Source organism: Nerophis lumbriciformis, linkage group LG33, assembly GCF_033978685.3.
Source record: "Nerophis lumbriciformis linkage group LG33, RoL_Nlum_v2.1, whole genome shotgun sequence".
In the NCBI taxonomy this organism is placed as follows: Eukaryota; Metazoa; Chordata; class Actinopteri; order Syngnathiformes; family Syngnathidae; genus Nerophis; species Nerophis lumbriciformis.
Genome location: NC_084580.2, coordinates 18100880 through 18110069, shown reverse-complemented (window position 1 = coordinate 18110069; position 9190 = coordinate 18100880). Strand labels below are relative to the sequence as shown.

General features: G+C 39.7%; 1 non-coding gene across 1 annotated transcript; it reads left to right on the top strand.

Moving 5' to 3' along the window:
* The first annotated feature begins 776 nt into the window (after positions 1-776).
* Positions 777-967, top strand: LOC133576028 (U2 spliceosomal RNA). Its single transcript, XR_009811557.1, has one exon. It is a non-coding gene; the product is annotated as a U2 spliceosomal RNA (small nuclear RNA).
* The last annotated feature ends 8223 nt before the right edge of the window (positions 968-9190 follow it).

Sequence of the window (9190 nt, the reverse complement as noted above, 5' to 3'; positions counted from 1 at the left end):
ATAATTTTCGGAAGTTCATCTTGTACTTGACATTGTTTATAGGGTTAGGCGCTATAAGTGTTCAACTTCAGCCTAAACCCTTTCGTTCTGCAACATTTTCATTTTCATTTTCAATCTATGAATGTGCAACTGTTTGTTTATTTTGTTGACCATTGACCGAAGAATAATAAACTAAAAATCACTTCTATGCATTTTACCGAGGTAATTTCACTTTGTGTTAGGTTCATGTGACGAATTGGCGCGTTTTATGTGTTGACTTCATCCATCCATCCGTTCTCTTTATGTCCAGTTTAAAGTGATGTAGTAACTACTCCACGCCACATGATGGCGGCAGCGTTAGTCTGAGTGGCACAAGAAGAAAACCGGAAGTATTTTTTATGACGAATCGGGCTCGATCAAAAGTTGATCGAACATCTAGTTTGCGTTTCGCAACAAGGTTCTACCGACGGCCGTGGTTTGTATATTTTACACTGAAGACTATGCATTGTTTTATTTGGTTAATTGACACCGATGTGAGGCGAGTGTTTGAAATGTGTGTTTCGCCGCTTACTATTGGACGGACTTGAACCACGTGACCATAAGACGCTAGACTAGTCGGCAACAATTCCGTTCATAAAAAGTATTAACGTCATTGAAAACAATGCGGTCATTCATGGAGGGCCTGGTTGTTGTTTGGTGTGTTGATACGTGACGTCATCGGCATTTACTGTGTGTGTCACCGTCACTTTAGATTGTTGTGTGGGGAATGATATCATCCCTTCTGACTCCTTCACAGTATCGCTTCTCGGCCTTTTGGCTAAGATCAAGTGTAGTATCTGTTCTTATCAGTTTAATATCTGATACGTCCCCTATCCGGGGACCATATATTAAATTGATTTTTGGAATAGGGAGATGGAATAGGGGCTTGCTCCGTCCACTCCACGCATCGACCTGGTATTACAGTACCTCCAGGAACGGTGCACCCCCTCTACTGGTTAAAATAATAATCGCATCTTCCCGAAGCCCTTCAATTTATGGGATGTATTAACCTCTCAAGGTCCAAACTGTTAGTGCACATGTATTTATTTTATTTCTCTTTGCTGTTAGGGTTTATTGGACCCTTATTAGAATAAAAACTGTAATCCATAAGTAACAATGATAATAATAAAATAATAATAATAATAGATTTATTTTGTGAAAAGCACATGGGACGTATTTACCTCTGAAGGTCCAAGCTTTTTGTGTACATGCATTTATTTTATTTATCTTTGCTGTTAGGGCTTATTGGATCCTAATTAGAATAAAAACTGTAATCCATAAATAACAATAATACTACTACTAATGATAATAATAGATTTATTTTGTGAAAAGCACTCTATATTGGGTAAACAACCTCAAAGTGCTAGTGTATTAAAAAAATATATATATATAAAAAATAAAAATAAATAAAAACTAGAACAGCCAAATACCTAAATCTAGTATGTATGTATCTAAAAAAAAAAAAAGAAAGGCTTTTTTAAAAAGAAGGCTTTTAAAGCCTTTTTTTAAAAGCATCCAGTCTGTGGTGCCCTCAGGTGGTCAGGGAGAGCGTTCCACAGACTGGAAGCGGCAGAGCAGAAAGCTCGGTCTCACAAACAAACATGCACTTCATGTTTAGTGACATGCTAATTCTTATTTTTACACTTTTTTTTCCTCCCCCAAATTCCATTGTATGTTATACTCTTCTGATACCACCAGATGGCAGTATAAGTTACCACATAAAGCGGCCATAAGACCCCAATTCAGTAGTGTACACAATTTTGGAAATAATAATAAATGCTCGGTATTTATTAAGTTATACTCGTGGCAGTCATAAAAAATCATAATGTATATTTGACACCAATATAGTCACTATTGGTGAGAGTTCATTTTAAATATTTGGTAGTAATCTATTTTGGCTTTTGTTTTGAAATGTAAACATTCCACTAGATGGTGCCATTTCCCCATTTCTTGCCAGTAACGTATCTAATAAAGAACTTTACTTTAAATTTCACACAAAAATGTTACCAATGATTGTCACACACACACACTAGGTGTGGCGGAATTATTCTCTGCATTTGACCCATCACCTTTGATCACCCCCTGGGAGGTGAGGGGAGCAGTGAGCAGCAGCTGTGGCCGCACCCGGGAATCATTTTTGGTGATTTAACCCCTAATTCCAACCCTTGAGTGTCAAGCAGGGAGGTAATGGGTCCCATTTTTGTATTTATAGAACAAGCATACAAATAGAAGGCCAATAAATACATTGGTGTATAAAGTTAAAGTACCACTGATGGTCACACACACTAGGTGTGGTGAAATTGACCCAACCCCTTGTTCCACCCCCTAAGAGGCGAGGGGAGCAGTGAGCAGCAGAGGTGGCCCCACCCGGGAATCATTTTTGGTGATTTAACCCCCAATTCCAACCCTTGATGCTGAGTGCCAAAGAAAAGAAAATAGTATAACTAAAATGACACATGTGGATACAATAAGAATATGAACTAGTTTTCAACGAACAATGTCAACAATAAAGTGTAAATAATAACTGTGGCCCCCAACCCGGTGGCAAAAAAGGAGACTAAAGTTTATATTATACACTTTTCAAATGTAGCAAAGCCTAGAAGCAAGCTTTTTCTCCCCCCCTTAAAAATATATATACAACTTTTTAGTATATGGGCTGTTTTACAAAATGCAAAATCCTTTCGCACCGGAACAATTTAAACTGGCTTCTACTATGCTGCATCTCTATTGTTGCCATAGCAACATAATTCTACTTTCTTTGAAGTTTGGGTGGACCAGCCAGGACACCTCAATGGGTGTGTGAGTGTTAAAAGCTATTGTACAAACTTTGCTGCACACTAAACATTCAGACAATTATTATTATTTGTTTTTTTTTATTTGACAAACAATATATATTTAAAAAAAATAACCCCATTATTCCTCCGGACTCCTCCTTTAAGCTGCATGTTGCCCACAGGATGCCTTTAAAGTAACACAGCCTAAAAATGATGTTGATGCCAAACTGGCTTCTACTATACTGCATCTCTATTGTTGCCATAGCAACATACTCCTACTTTCTTTAAAGTTTGGGTGGACCAGCCAGGACACCTCAATGGGTGTTAACAGCTGTTGTACAAACTTTGCTGCACACTAAACATTCAGACAATTATTATTTTTAATTGTTTTTAAATTTGACAAACAATATATATTTAAAAAAAAATAACCCCATAATTCCACCTGACTCCTCCTTTAAGCTGCATGTTGCCCACAGGATGCATTTAAAGTGACACAGCCTAAAAATGATGTTGATGCCAAACTGGCTTCTACTACATTGCATCTCTATTGTTGCCATAGCAACATGCTCCTACTTTCTTTCAAGTTTGACTGGACCAGCCAGGACACCTCAATGGGTGTGTGAGTGTTAAAAGCTATTGTACAAACTTTGCTGCACACTAAACATTCAGACAATTATTATTATTTGTTTTTTTTATTTGACAAACAATATATATTTAAAAAAAATAACCCCATAATTCCTCCGGACTCCTCCTTTAAGCTGCATGTTGCCCACAGGATGCCTTTAAAGTAACACAGCCTAAAAATTATGTTGATGCCAAACTGGCTTCTACTACATTGCATCTCTATTGTTGCCATAGCAACATGCTCCTACTTTCTTTAAAGTTTGACTGGACCAGCCAGGACACCTCAATGGGTGTGTGAGTGTTAACAGCTGTTGTACAAACTTTGCTGCACACTAAACATTCAGACAATTATTATTATTATATTTTTTTTTTAATTGACAAACAATATATATTTAAAAAAAATAACCCCATTATTCCTCCGGACTCCTCCTTTAAGCTGCATGTTGCCCACAGGATGCATTTAAAGTAACACATCCTAAAAATTATGTTGATGCCAAACTGGCTTCTACTATACTGTTTCTCTATTGTTGCCGTAGCAACATGCTCCTACTTTCTTTCAAGTTTGGGTGGACCAGCCAGGACACCTCTGCGGGCGTGTGACTGTTAACAGCTGTTGTACAAACTTTGCTGCACACTAAACACTCAGACAATTATTATTATTTTTTTATTTATTTATTTGACAAACAATATATACTTTAAAAAAAAAACATAATTCTTCCTGACTCCTCCTTTAAGCTGCATGTTGCCCACAGGATGCATTTAAAAGTAACGCAGTCTAAAAATGATGTTGATGCCCAACGGGCTTCTACTATACTGCATCTCTACTGTTGCCATAGCAACATGCTCCTACTTACTTTAAAGTTTGGGTGAACCAGCCAGGACACCTCAATGGGTGTGTGACTGTTAACAGCTGTTGTACAAACTTTGCTGCACACCAAACATTCAGACAATTATTATTTTTAATTGTTTTTAAATTTGACAAACAATATATATTTTTTTAAAAATAACCCCATAATTCCTCCTGACTCCTCCTTTAAGCTGCATGTTGCCCACAGGATGCATTTAAAGTAACACAGCCTAAAAATTATGTTGATGCCAAACTGGCTTCTACTACATTGCATCTCTATTGTTGCCATAGCAACATGCTCCTACTTTCTTTAAAGTTTGACTGGACCAGCCAGGACACCTCAATGGGTGTGTGAGTGTTAAAAGCTATTGTACAAACTTTGCTGCACACTAAACATTCAGACAATTATTTATTTTTATTTTTTTTTAATTGACAAACAATATATATTTAAAAAAAATAACCCCATTATTCCTCCGGACTCCTCCTTTAAGCTGCATGTTGCCCACAGGATCCATTTAAAGTAACACAGCCTAAAAATTATGTTGATGCCAAACTGGCTTCTACTATACTGTTTCTCTATTGTTGCCGTAGCAACATGCTCCTACTTTCTTTCAAGTTTGGGTGGACCAGCCAGGACACCTACAGGCGTGGGAGTGTTAACAGCTGTTGTACAAACTTTGCTGCACACTAAACATTCAGACAATTACTTAATTTTTTTTCTTATTTGAAAAAACAATTGACATTATTTTTCCTGACTCCTCCTTTAAGCTGCATGTTGTCCACAGGATGCATGTTTAACCTTCAAAAAAAAAAAAAAAAAAGCCTGCAGACAGACTTGTCATGCCGCCTGTATGATTTTAACAGATTCCAGGACCAGACTAGATTTTTTTTTTTTTTTCCCTCAAGCGGAACAAGCGAGCGATGGAGAAGACATAAACCAACGCTCACGTGTCCTATAAACAAGCTCCGAGTGACAAAAACAGACATCTTTATTGAAATAAGCCGCTGTTTATGTCAACATGCTTCATTAAAGCTGGCTATGTGTGCTTTGCTGCACATGAGAAGAAAGAGTCAGCTCCAAAGCATGCAAAGTCCATTAGAAAACAACAGGTACAGTCAGCAGAGGAATGCTGACAAGATATTTGTCTCCAAATATTTGGAATGAACGATCCAGCATTGATGCAGCACTGCAAAAAAAACAAAAAACTTCTACTTCTTTTTTTTTTTATTAGAATAAGTATTTTCATGTGTGTTGGCATTGAAGCTTTACTTGAGAAGACATGAATAAAAAGTGTCAAAACAGAATCCTCACCTGCTTTTAATAGGAATTATTAAAATAAATGAAGTGGCTTCTTTGGAATGTGAAAATTGTATATTAATGGAGGTTAAATAAAATGGAAAATAAATCAGAAACAGAGCATAAACATACCGAATGCTTGCTTTGGAGAGAGGGAGTCCATGCTTCCCTCTTGTGGCAGGTCACAGACTGATGATGCACCTGCAAGAGAAAACAATTATAATAAATATTAAAGCAGGCAACAATGATACATACAGTATAGGACACACCTTCTCATTTCAATTTGTTTTCTTTATTTTTATGACTATTTGCATATATATATATATATATATAGGATAGGATAGGACAGAGGGAGATGACGGCAACAGACACCAGGGGACGTATAGCTCTATGTTTTTATTATATATATAATAATCAAACAATAATAATATAAATGAAGGAAATGGAGTGTGAACTAGATCCAAAAGGGAATGGGTGACAGACTATGTGGAGTATTTAGCTGAGGTGTGTGTTACCAAAATGTTGTCGAGAGCGAAGGAACACGGAAGTCCGTGGGGCAGGCAGATGATCCAGGGCAGGAGAGGAGAGACAAGGTCCGTTTCCAAGCGGGAGGTCGAGAATCCAAAAGGTGACGAGACGCACAGCTCGCCAACACAGGAACACGGGCAGACGCTGGAAGGACAAGGAAGAACAATGAAACACGGAGAGAGAGAGCAAGCATAAAGATCCAATGATCGCTTACTGTACGCCAACAGAAGGTTATATTCCGGCGCGGGATGGCAGGTTGAGCAGGCTTATGAAGGCAGCTCCTTCATTACATGCAGGTGCGCTGATTGCCGGTGAATGATTGCTGCTGCAGGGCGGAGACGCGCCCGGCGCGTCCTTGGATGTGCGCGGCCTTGGGCGTTTCCCGAGGTGCGACAAGCAGAGCGCAAGGATGAGGGCACATTGGAATGTGCCCTGGCCGTGACAGTCACAAGTACAACGAAACTATGTTTTCAGCACAAAGCCGTTCAAGATTAGACAAACAAACAGCATACAGGGTTAAAGAACAGGAACGCTGATGGGTCGCCACGAGGCGAAAAGGTGGGAAAAAGGTCAAACGCTGGGAAAGAAGATGAGTAAAAAAATACAATCTAGACTGGGCTCCTCAGGGGGCTGAGTTTGGAGTGGGAAAAACCCTCCATGCCATGCACACATAAACATGTTACATTTAATCACGACAACTCGCAACAGAGGGGGACCCTGGAGGTCGACTGCTGCTATGAAGCGCTGCCAGCCGTCCATCACCCCAAAGGGGAATCAAGCGGTGGTGAAGGCGTGGGGTGGGGGAGGATGTGTGTGTGTGTGTGTGTGTATATGCCCATTGTCTTGGGTGTGTTGATGCAGTGTCCGTAGGCTTGGGGCCGTTCTGCATGCAAGCAAAAGTTCGACTCCAGGTGTCGTTGAGGAGGGAGGGAGGTCAAAAGCGTCCATCATTGAGGAGTCCTCGGGGGGATGTTTTCAGAACAGCCTGCTCCTGTTGTTGCAACGTCAAGGCCCTTCGAGGGAGTCAAATCGTAGATTAGGATTTTTGTTTTTTCCGCGAGCAGACATTACAATGGCTTGTCTGTTATATCCGTCCATGCTGGCTCTCATATCCAATTTTTTCCCTTTCAACTAGCTTTTCCATGATGTGATCCATCTTGCGATTCGGTTCAGAAATCGCCCCAGTCTGTGATCCCACAGCCCGGCCCAAACCTTCCACTGCGATGAACAGCCTTTGGGCTCCTTGAGTGGCTGCCATCGTCTTACGAATTTGACGATACACCAGAGCAATGCCCAGCCCAATCAGCAGGTGCCCCGCGATCACGGTTCCAAATAGGTAGATGTCTTCCACGTCCTCGATGGAAAGAACTGAGAGGCACATGATTCTCCATTCATCCCAGGAATCTCTCACGTACCCCGCAGCAATGGTTCCATCAGGGCAGCCAGAATGTTATTTATGTCGTTTGCTCATTTCCCTCGACTGATGTACTAACACCATATGGTTTTTTTTTTACATACGTAGCATCATCTACAAATAATTGCTATTTCGACATCTAGCGGACACATTTAGAACAGCAGTTTCTTTCATTCAAAAATTTCAGGTTAGTTTTTATACTTAGCAAACTCATCCTGCGGGCCGGATAAAACCTGTTCGCGGGCCTGATCCGGCCCTCCGGCCGTACGTTTGACACCCCTTGCTCTAGTGGCAGGTCAAAGACATGCACACATACAAGAAGAAAAATACATATATATATATATATATATATATATATATATATATATATATATATATATATATATATATATATATATATACCGGTATATATATATATATATATATATATATATATATATATATATATATATATATATATAAAACATTGTATTGTTTAAACACGAAAAAATTAATTTTTAATGCTAAATAATTTAGAAAATGAAATGGCTTGTCTGTTCTATTCGTCCATGCTGGCTCTCATATCCAATTTTTTCCCTTTCAACTAGCTTTTCCATGATGTGATCCATCTTGCGATTCGGTTCAAAAATCGCCCCAGTCTGTGATCCCACAGCCCGGCCCAAACCTTCCATTGCAATGAACAGCCTTTGGGCTCCTTGAGTGGCTGCCATCGTCTTCCGAATTTGACGATACAGTCAAAGACATGCACACATACAAGAAGAAAAATACATATATATATATATATATATATATATATATATATATATATATATATATATATATATAACATTGTATTGTTTAAACACGAAAAAATAAATTTTTAATGCTAAATAATTTAGAAAATGAAACCGCTCTAACACAGTCTGGTGGCATGGCAACATTCACTACTGATGCAAAACAAAAATATAATAGAGGAAAATAAATAAATAAAAATAAACCATACAATTGTTATAACATCCATCCGTCTTCTTCCGCAGCCTAAGCAGAGAAGCCCAGACTTTCCTCTCCCAAGGCACTTCCTTCAGCTCCTCCCAGGGAATCCCGAGACGTTCCCAGGCCAGCTGGGGGACATAACATCCCTAATGTGTCCTGGGTCTTCCCTGTGGCCTCCTACCAGCCGGCGGTGCCTAAAACACCTCCCAGGGAGGCGTCCAGGGGGCATTTTGACCAGACAACCTAACCACCACATTTGTCTTCTCTTTAAAGGAGAGCACGGTCACCAGACAGAGGAAGCTCATTTTGGCCGCTTGTACCCGAGATGTTGTCCTTTCGGCCAAAACCCAAAGCTCATGACCATAGGTGAGGTTAGGAACGTAGATCGACCGGTAAATTGAGAGCTTTCCCTCCCGGCTTAGCTTGCGTTGTTGCGTCGGACCAGTTCTTCTTCCAAGGGAATCTAAGTTACTGGTCAATCCCAAGTTCTTTAGATGACATATATGCTGAGTAAGAAGGACCCTCAGGACAGTTTTGGAATATTATCAAGTTTTACTGAAAGTTTCAGGAGAACCACCTCGACCAATACATTCATACCGGCTTCCTAAGTTGTTCTAACACTCCAACGGAAGAGTCCACTTCTTGCAAAACGAAGAAGGCCCCCACCTGTCTGAGAAGGAACACGCCTTCATTGTTCCACTACAGATAAGACAAAA